The sequence below is a fragment of the Perca fluviatilis genome, chromosome 2 (genome assembly GCF_010015445.1).
Source record: "Perca fluviatilis chromosome 2, GENO_Pfluv_1.0, whole genome shotgun sequence".
NCBI classification, from domain to species: domain Eukaryota; kingdom Metazoa; phylum Chordata; class Actinopteri; order Perciformes; family Percidae; genus Perca; species Perca fluviatilis.
In genome coordinates, this window is record NC_053113.1 from 5182998 (window position 1) to 5193236 (window position 10239).

At 45.1% G+C, this 10239-nt stretch overlaps 1 protein-coding gene across 12 annotated transcripts in view; it reads right to left on the bottom strand.

Moving 5' to 3' along the window:
• Positions 1-10239, bottom strand: part of LOC120570840 (NLR family CARD domain-containing protein 3-like) — a 590579-nt gene that overhangs the window by 521384 nt on the left and 58956 nt on the right. The window lies entirely within an intron of this gene.

A 10239-nucleotide genomic window follows, 5' to 3' on the forward strand; every position in this document is an offset into this window, starting at 1 on the left:
ATTCCAAATTTGAAAATAATCCACTTAACTCTGCCATTTTTGCCGTCATTGACGACTGTTAACACTCCTTGTTTGAATTTCACTGATTAAGCAATATGGCAAAAGTGACAGTGAGGTTGGTACGGATATAACTACAAGGCCTCTGGCAGAGTGGCACAGGTACCAATACCATGACCACAAGTGTCATATTGCTTTTATACATCTGTTCCCCTTCGATCGCGATTAAAGATATAAAATTGCGTATTCAATCATTTATGTAGACTTATATATTTATTTCATCCACTCCAAGAAATAGCTCTAATCTTCAGTCTCTGTTGCCAAGCATCGCAAAATATCAGTCAAGAGAAGGGTCCAGTGAGACAGGCTATATGGTCTTATTCACGTAAGAATTTTCAGCAGTTTCTTGCAGGTTCCCACAGGTCATGGAATTTTTGGAATATCATGGAATTTCAGGAAAAGTCAGGGAAATTGATCATTTTGGGGGCTAAGTCATGGAATTTTTAAAATCAGTTTAAAATTGTCTTGCCAAAATACATTAATACAATCAAATGCAATGCCCATTTATTCATCTCCCACTCTAAAAAGTAAAGATGCTTGAACGCTACGAGGGTGCTTTGAAATCTTTGGTCAGTTAGTTTATTGCACCATTCATAGTTGGTCATGGAAGTTCAATTTTTTTTGCCTGGGAAAGTCATGGAATTTTACATTTGACTTAACTTGGGAACCCTGTGCTTCTCTATACTTCACATGCTAAACTGAACATTCGCCCTACTCCGCCTTCACACTGTAATGGAATTACACTCAGACATAAGTAAAGTTAAACCAGATGTATTCATCCATCCATCCATCCATCTTCTTCCGCTTATCCGGTGTGTTGGTCGGCGGAGCAGCTCCAGCAGGGGACCCCAAACTTCCCTTTCCCGAGCCACATTAACTTAGCTCTGACTGGGGGGATCCCGGGGGTTCCCAGGCCAGGTTGGAGATACAATCCCTCCACCTAGTCCTGGGTCCTCCCCGAGGCCTCCTCCCAGCTGGGCGTGCCTGGAACACCTCCCTAGGGGGAGCCCCAGGGGCATCCTTACCAGATGCCCGAACCACCTCAACTGGCTCCTGTGCGCCAAAGAAGCACGCGCTCTCCGAGCTCCTCACGGATGACTGAGCTTCTCACCCTATCTCTAAGGGAGACGCCAGCCACCCTCCTGAGGAAACCCATTTTGGCCGCTTGTACCCTGGATCTCCGTTCTTTTCGGTTCCGACCCAGCCTTCACGACCATAGGTGAGGGTAGGAACGAAACTGACCGGTAGATCGAGAGCTTTGCCTTCTGGCTCAGCTCTCTTTTCGTCCAACGGTGCGATAGATTGAATGTAATACCGCACCCGCTCGCCCGATACTCCGACCAATCTCCGCTCCATTTTCCCCTCACTTCGCGAACAAAACCCCAAGGTACTTGAACTCCTTCACTTGGGGTAAGGACTCATTCCCTACCCCGGAGAAGGCATTCCATCGGTTTCCTGCTGAGAACCATGGCCTCCGATTTAGAGGTGCTGATCCTCATCCCAACCGCTTACACATCGGCTGCGAACCAATCCAGTGAGTGCTGAAGGTCGCAGGCCGATGATGCCATCAGGACCACATCATGTGCAAGAGGCAACAGCCCACCGAACTGCACCCCTCCCCACCCGATCGCCTTGATATCCCGTCTATAAATATTACAAACAGGATTGGTGACAAAGCGCGCCCTGGCGGAGGCCAACCCTCACCTGAAACAAGTCCGACTTACTGCCGAGAACCCGGACACAGCTCTCACTTTGGTCATACAGAGATTGGATGGCCCTGAGAAGAACCCCTCACCCCATACTCCCGCAGCACCTCCCACAGTATCTCCGGGGCACCCAGTCATACGCCTTCTCCAGATCCACAAAACACATGTAGACCGGTTGGGCATACTCCCAGGCTCCCTCAGGATCCTTGCGAGAGTAAAGAGCTGGTCCGTTGTTCCACGACCAGGACGGAATCTGCATTGTTCCTCTTCAACCCGAGGTTTCCAGCACCTTGGAGTAGACTTTACCAAAGGAGGCTGAGAAGTGTGATACCCCTGTAATTGGCACACACCCTCTCGTCCCTTTTTAAAAGGGGAACCACCACCCCAGTCTGCCACTCCTTTGGCACTGTTCCAGACTTCCGCACGCAATGTTGAAGAGACATGTCAATCAGGACAGCCCCTCCACACCCAGAGCCTTGAGCATTTCTGGACGGATCTCATCAATCCCAGGGGCTTTGCCACTGTGGAGTTGTTTGACTACATCAGTGACTTCCGCCTGGGAAATCGACGACAATCCCCCGTCATCCCCCAGCTCTGCCTCTAACATAGAGAGTATTAGTCGGATTCAGGAGTTCCTCAAAGTGCTCCTTCCACCGCCGTAATACCTCCTCAGTTAGGGTCAACAGTGTCCCATCCTTACTGTACACAGCTTGGATGGTTCACTTCCCCCTCCTGAGGTGGCGAACAGTTTTCCAGAAGCACTTTGGTGCCGACCGAAGTCCTTCTCCATGTCTTCTCCAAACTTCTCCCACACCCGCTGCTTTGCCTCTTTCCGCGGCAGAGGCTGCAGCCCTTCGGGCCCTTCGGTACCCTGCAACTGCCTCCGGAGTCCTCTGGGATAACATAGCCCGGAAAGACTCCTTCTTCAGTCGGACGGCTTCCCTGACCACCGGTGTCCACCATGGCGTTTGTGGGTTACCGCCCCTTGAGGCACCTAAGACCCTAAGACCACAGCTCCTCGCCGCAGCTTCAGCAATGGAAACTTTGAACATTGTCCACTCGGGTTCAATGCCCCTCCACAGGGATGCCCCAAAAAGCTCCGCCGGGGTGTGAGTTGAAAGTCTGTCGGACAGGGGCCTCCTCCAGACGTTCCCAATTTTACCCGCACTACCTGTTTGGGCTTACCAGGTCTGTCCAGAGTCTTCCCCACCCCTGACCCAACTCACCACCAGATGGTGATCGGTTGACAGCTCCGCCCCTCTCTTCACCCGAGTGTCCAAAACATACGGCCTCAGATCAGATGAAACGATTATAAAATCGATCATTGACCGTTGGCCTAGGGTGCTCTGGTACCAAGTACACTTATGAGCATCCCTATGTTCAAACCTGGTGTTCGTTATAGACAATCCATGACTAGCACAGAAGTCCAACAACAAACAACCAGTCTGGTTTAGATCAGGGAGGCCGTTCCTCCCAATAGCCTCTCCAGGTGTCTCCATCATTGCCCATGTGCGTTGAAGTCCCCAGCAGAACAATGGAGTCCCCACTGGAGCCCCATGCAGGACTCCACTCAAGGTCTCCAAGAAGGCCGAATACTCCGAACTCCTGTTTGGTGCATATGCACAGTCAGAGTTTTCCCCCCCACAACCCGCAGGCGTAGGGAGGCGACCCTCTCGTCCGCCGGGGTAAACTCCAATGTAGCGGCGCTCAGCTGGGGGCTTGTGAGTATCCCCACACCCGACCGGCACCTCACACCCTGGGCAACTCCGGAGAAGAAAAGAGTCCAACCCCTATCCAGGAGTATGGTTCCAGAACCGAGACTGTGCGTAGAGGTAAGCCCCACCAGATCTAATCGGTAGCGCTCCACCTCCCGCACCAGTTCCGGCTCCTTCCCCCACAGAGAGGTGACGTTCCACGTCCCCAGAGCCAGCGTCTGCTGCCCGGGTCTGGTCCGTCGAGGCCCCTGACCTTCACTGCCCCCCGTGTGGCAGCGCACCCGACCCCAGCGGTTCCTCCCACAGGTGGTGGGCCCATGGGCTGGAGAGATGGGGGCCACGTAGCTTTTCCGGGCTCCCTCACCTGAGACCACTTTGCCTACCAGGAGCACAAAGCTCCAGACAACACAGCCCTCAGGTTCATAGAGACACACAAACCTCTCCACCACGATAAGGTGATGGTTCCCGGAGAGGCAAACCAGATGTAGCTATTGTGAAATGACATTTATATATGCTATTTTATGTCACAATGTGATACTTATTCTTTGTGTCATAATGTGATACTGACCATTTTTATACTATATCCTTATTTTAGAGCTGCCAGGACTGGTGTCTTCACTCAAAACAGTCCTAAACAAAATGGCAGATTCACCTTTGTCTTCCGTGAATTCCAGCCAAAGCGACTCATCGCGCACTGGCAGTCACACTGGCAGTCACACTGGCAGTGAAGAAGACATGGTATAACTGAAGGACCTTAAACCAATCCTTGTTATGTCTTTGTTATGATTGGGTGCAATAAGCATACAAAAAAATCTTACAAGATTGTGGAGGTACTGTTTGTGTTAATTCATGCCCATGTCTCTTTCCTGTTTTCACAGATGCAGTGAGGGAGCGATTCCCCAACACCGAGGTGGCAGAGATCCGGGCCCTTCTACGGAGGGAGTGCAACAATGAGAGCTACAAGGCCTCTAGTAATTCAAGTAGGAGCTAGATGTGCATGTGTAATAAGTTGTTCGCCATTGTTCTCTTCCCGGCATTTCAGAGAAAGTCGACTGTTCAAGGTTCCTGCTTTAGTTAATATCTGTTAATTTTGTGTCAATAATAAAGATACTTTTCTGAAATGCAATTTGTAATCTGTTGATGTAATGCACTTGAAGTGAATTGTAATATAATACACTTGTAGTGTAATAGCAACATTCATGCTTAAGTATAACAAAATGGGGATAAAAGTACAGATGAAATATACTTCAAACTATTTGTTTTTACCTTACACTATAATAACATTGCACTGAAAGTACGTGTTTATGATGTTTAGGTTGTAATTGAACTTCACTTCAAACACATTATTATTGTCAGAGTGGGACACTTTAAAAGCACTAAATATAGTTATGAAGTGCATTTGTAGATCACTTGAAATATTACAGAGGCATACTAAATTAACATAGTTTATAGTAATTATAAGTATGATAGCAGTATGCACAAAATATACTTAAACACAACTATAAGTTGCGCTGCAATGCCTTTTTAAGTGTATTTCAATAAGAATAGCAATACAATGCAATTGTACTGTAAGTGTTCTTAATTGCTCATGAATCTTGATTTTCATTAGTGTATTTTAGTGCACTTGAAGTTTAAAAAAAGTTGTTCCATTTTAGTATACTATTTTCACTTGAAGTGTAGTCAAATAGATGTTAAGTTGAAGTTAATACATAATTGAATACACTTATACTTGGATTTGAGGAAAATAGTACAAAATTTAGAAAATATACTTAGTACACTTTATTAAAGTATATTTTATTTTTTTTCACCTGGGCATTCTGGGAGTATTGCTATCTTGAGGTAGATTTGTGTCTTACTTGATGGGAAACGCCTGCCTCTCAGCTGACCTAAGTGCTGATAGTTAGGTTTAGAAGTCAGAGAGACTGAATCTGTTCAGATTATGGATCATCTACAGTCTGTTATTAACATCAGTAACAGATCACATGTAGAGCATTTTGACAGTTGATATATGGGTCTGATATCATTTTATTAAATCAGAATCGGACCTTACAGGATGTGAGAGTTTCTGTGACTTCCTGTTCTGCCTGAAGGCTTCTGGAATCAGCTGGAAAATGCTGTACTTGACCGCTGCTTTTTGTCACCGCCCCTGGCTGTTGCCGCCTGCTAAAGTCCACTTTAAAGGCGAGGCGCCATTCATCTCGAACGAGCATTATCATTGACTAAATCTCGCCTGAAACCGTTTGGCCTGCCTCCCATTTTTGAAAACACCTCGCTCCTCCGCAGCTCCACCCCTCCTCTCCATGATCACATCCATCTCCAAAAGAAACCAAGATGGCAACGGCCAAATTGCCAAACTCGAGGGCTTCAAACCGGTGGTCCAGAAACCAATGGGTGACAATTATCTTTAATAGAGCCAATGATTTGGCACCTTTGGACCAATAGACAGTTAAAGAAATCCAGCAGATCCCGTGTCTCTGGACGGAGACCAGTGAAGGATATTAGAAGAACTTTTCCGGTGCTGGCTGAGCGTTACTGAGCAGCCTCCAACTGAGCTTGAAGATGTAGATGTGTCTGAAAGTTGGAAGTCTTCTGGTAGCTGTGCCAAGAGAAATCTCAATCATTCCCAATCTTACAGAGACGGAGAGCGTAGGTATATGTAAGGAGATAACATAGGCACAGGCTAATTACTGATCACTAACATGCTAGTTAACATCAGTAATTAAACTTAAACAGCTAATGTAAGTCCAAACTGCCTGCGAGCTTCTCCTGTATTATACGGTAATTCAGCTACTATGCGACAGTAAGTCGCTTGGTTATGACACAATCGTTAGCCTATTTTTACAAAAACGTCTTCTACGGAGCCATAACGTGAGATACAAGGTAATGGAGCCTTTTATACATTGTCGTTTTTCTTTAGAAATAAACAATGGACAAATAGAGTCTTTAAACGCTTCAGATATAAAGTTATTCGCTGTCAAAGTGACGTCAAAATGAATGGGAGCCAATGGGATGCTAACGGGAGGTGATGGCTTGTTAGCATCAAAATGGCTCCATAGGAGCTACGCTTGCCAGACGCTCACTTACCCCTTAGTTGGACCAAACCTCTGAGATATTTTTTGAGAATGTGTCGGCTTCGCTCCGCTGCTCCACCCTCTCGTCCAAATATCGCTCAAAAAACTAGACGGCTACAACTTCAAACTCAAGGCTGCAACCAGGGCTCCACAAACCAATGGGTGACATTACGGTGACTCTGTCCACTTCTTTAATAAAGTCTACGTTTGGCACCTTTGTGGGACCAAACGGCTGAGAAAAAGATATTTTTTTAAATGTCACAATGTCATTGTTAACGTCTGGTTGGCAACTTGTTTCATTAATCAAAATTCAGTTTGGGCAACATTTACTGGAACAAGGAAGAGTTTAATTATAGATTATAATCTCTAGATTGAAACAAAGGGAACAACTCCCTTTGTGGTACAACGATGTTGGACGGCAGTCGTGCTTATAGGCGTGTTACAAAGGGGAGGGCTCAGGTACAACTTTCATTTTACACGAACACAAACCCAGCACACACCTGGGAATTATCGTCACCGATCTGGTTGGATTCATCCGGCTCAACATGCAGTAAAAACCCCAGAAAACCTTTACTCAGAGCTGGAGGTTTTCAGACGGGAAGCCATGTTTGTGTGTGTGTTTGTGTATCGTACCTGTGTGTGTGTGTGTGTGTGTGTGTGTGTGTGTTTGTGTGTGTGTCTGGGTGTATTGTACCTGTACGTGTGTGTGTGTGTGTGTGTATTGTACGTGTGTGTATCATACCTGTGTGTGTGTGTGTGTGTGTGTGTGTGTGTGTGTCTGTCTGTGTGTCTGTGTGTATCATACCAGGGTATAACGTTACTCTAATGAGGATCTTGCTCGTTCTTTTGCTTATCTGCTGAAAACACTTCACTGGATAAAACAAATCAGGTGAGATAATGTTACATGTGTTGTGGAACAGAGCTAAGCTAGCTAGATTACAATTGGAGTATATGAGTCACAGCTCCTCCTGTCAGGAAGCAGACAGGAAGGGCTGCAACAGGAGCAGATTTTTCACAATAAAATGACATTTGGACTGCTGTGTTGATGCTCCATTACTGACTGAAAGATTGAATGACTGTAGACACTGACTACTCATTAAACAAGCTGAACATGTTTCCTAAAATATGAAAACCACCCCCCCCTCTGTCTTCTTTCCTTACTGATACCAACAGTGAAGTCTTCAACACAAACATATTAATGTGGGAAGGAATCAAACCTCCAACAGACTCAATGAAACAGCTTTTCTGTCCCATTGATGACATGTTACTGCAATAAAAGTACTAATAGCACAGAGTGAAGTTATAGCAGCTGGCTGAGCAGATAACTGGAGAGAAAACAGACAGACTGTCTGCTCCCTGAACTCAACACAATATGAAAATGAAAAAGTGAAAGACGTGCTGGACTGCTCTGATTGGAGGGTTTCTCACGCTGCCGTTTGACATGGAAGACCTCTGTGTGGTGTTTTTTGGTAGTAACGATGCTGTGAAGTTGTATGGAGAAGAATCCGCCGACACTGTTCTTGATTATAAAAGGTTTATTTACATCAAAGTAACAATCAATTTACAAGCTCTGCAGAGCTGGAGAGCGACAGCACCAATTCTCTGAAAGTCACTCTGAGGTTCTTTGTTTGAAATCCGTATCTATACTTCATAAATTGGGGTGGGATCAATAATTGACCAATGGCTACAAGCCAACTGGCCTTCTTTTCTTGGGGGCCCCACTGATAACACTTTCCAGATGTTTCCAGAGAGGTGTCTTCTGAAAGTAGGGTAAAGTTCATCTGAGTTCTCCTGTCGAATCTTAGATACCAGTCATAAATGTTCAGATAAAGCTTAAATACAAGTTATATAGAATGATCAGATAATAATTCAAAGTTCTTTACATAAAACATTAAAGAGCAGTTAGAAAACAATTAAAAACTATTTAAAAGCATTAAAAGACAAGAATAAAATGTACAGTGCAGTACATGACGCCAAATTGTGGTGGAAGTTTTTCTTAAAGCAGCAGGGTTTTAAAGATATCAATGAATGAATCAATTTTATCTTACCCGTACTGCTTGAAATCTCTTCCAGTTCGTTTTTGATCAGAGTGGAAAACAGTCAAGAGCGTTCCGCTGTCCTGACCCCCTTCTCACTGAAATACCTTTTTAAGGTTAGAGGTATGAGGCAGGTGATTTTTGATCCCTGGATAGCCAGTCATCAGCGACCCACGGAGCTCTTTTTCTCTGTTTTCTCATCCAATCCTGTTTTATCGTACAATTTACAATGTGATCGTCACCACAAGGCAAGGTTATTTCTTCGGCAAACCTTCGTAAAAACCAGGGTCAGCCCTGCAGACAAAAATCTCTTAATAGTCAAGAACTCGCTTAGGGTGTCAAAGACTATTTACTATTTTATGTCTTCTGCAGTCCGTCTCTAGTCAAGAGCTTGTTTAAAGTGTCACAGACCATTTTTTTTATAAGTAGTCAAGAGCTTCTTTAAAGTGTAACTTCTTCAAAGTGTCACACGACTATCTTATAAATAGTCAAGAGCTTCTTTAAATTGTCACAGACTATTTTATTTATTTTTATTTAATAGTTTTTCAGACTATTTCTGTTCAATTGTAATTTTCTTTGGTCTTTAGACCCTTACTGTTATTGTACAATGTGATCGTAACCACGAGCGAGGTTATTTCTTCGCAAACCCTTCGTAAAACCCGGACAGCCCTGCAGACAAAAAACTTTTAATAGTCAAGAACTCGCTTAGGGTGTCAAAGACTATTTACTATTTTATGTCTTCTGCAGTCCGTCTCTAGTCAAGAGCTTGTTTAAAGTGTCAGAGACTATCGAATAAATAGTCAAGAGCTTCTTTAAATTGTCACAGACTATATATATATATATATATATATATATATATATATATATATATATAAATAAATAAATAAATAAATAAAGAGCAGCAATGAGATCCCCAGCCCACTGAACTGCAACCCCTCTCCACCCCGACTACGCCTCGATATCCTGTCCATAAATATTACAAACAGGATTGGTGACAAAGCGCAACCCTGGCGGAGGCCAACCCTCACCTGAAACGAGTCCGACTTACTGCCGAGAACCCGGACACAGCTCTCACTTTGGTCGTACAGAGATTGGATGGCCCTGAGTAGAGACCCCTCACCCCATACTCCCGCAGCACCTCCCACAGTATCTCCCGGGGGACCCGGTCATACGCCTTCTCCAAATCCACAAAACACATGTAGACCGGTTGGGCATACTCCCAGGCTCCCTCCAGGATCCTTGCGAGAGTGAAGGTCTGGTCCGTTAGTTCATAACAATAACCTGAAATATTTCTGTAAGTGTGATCTGTACAGACTCAACTGATCAGCAGTGAGAATCAGGAGGAGACTCTCCGTCCTACACAGGACACAGAGACACTGAGGAACCAGGAGAGCAGAACCAGAACCCAGGATAAAGAGGCTGAGTGAATGTGGTGTTGAAGGTGTGGAGGTGGATCAGTGAGTCAGAGGAGACTGTGTAAAAGGACAGAGAGCCAGCAGGACAGTCCACATACACTGCTACTCGATCAGAGACAGAGGAGGAGGAGGTGGATGTTGTTCTGTTATTTTGCCTGACATAGTAACCACCATCATCAGAGCAGATCAGACTCCAGGACTGATCATTACATCCAAACCCACAGTCATCACTGTCTCCT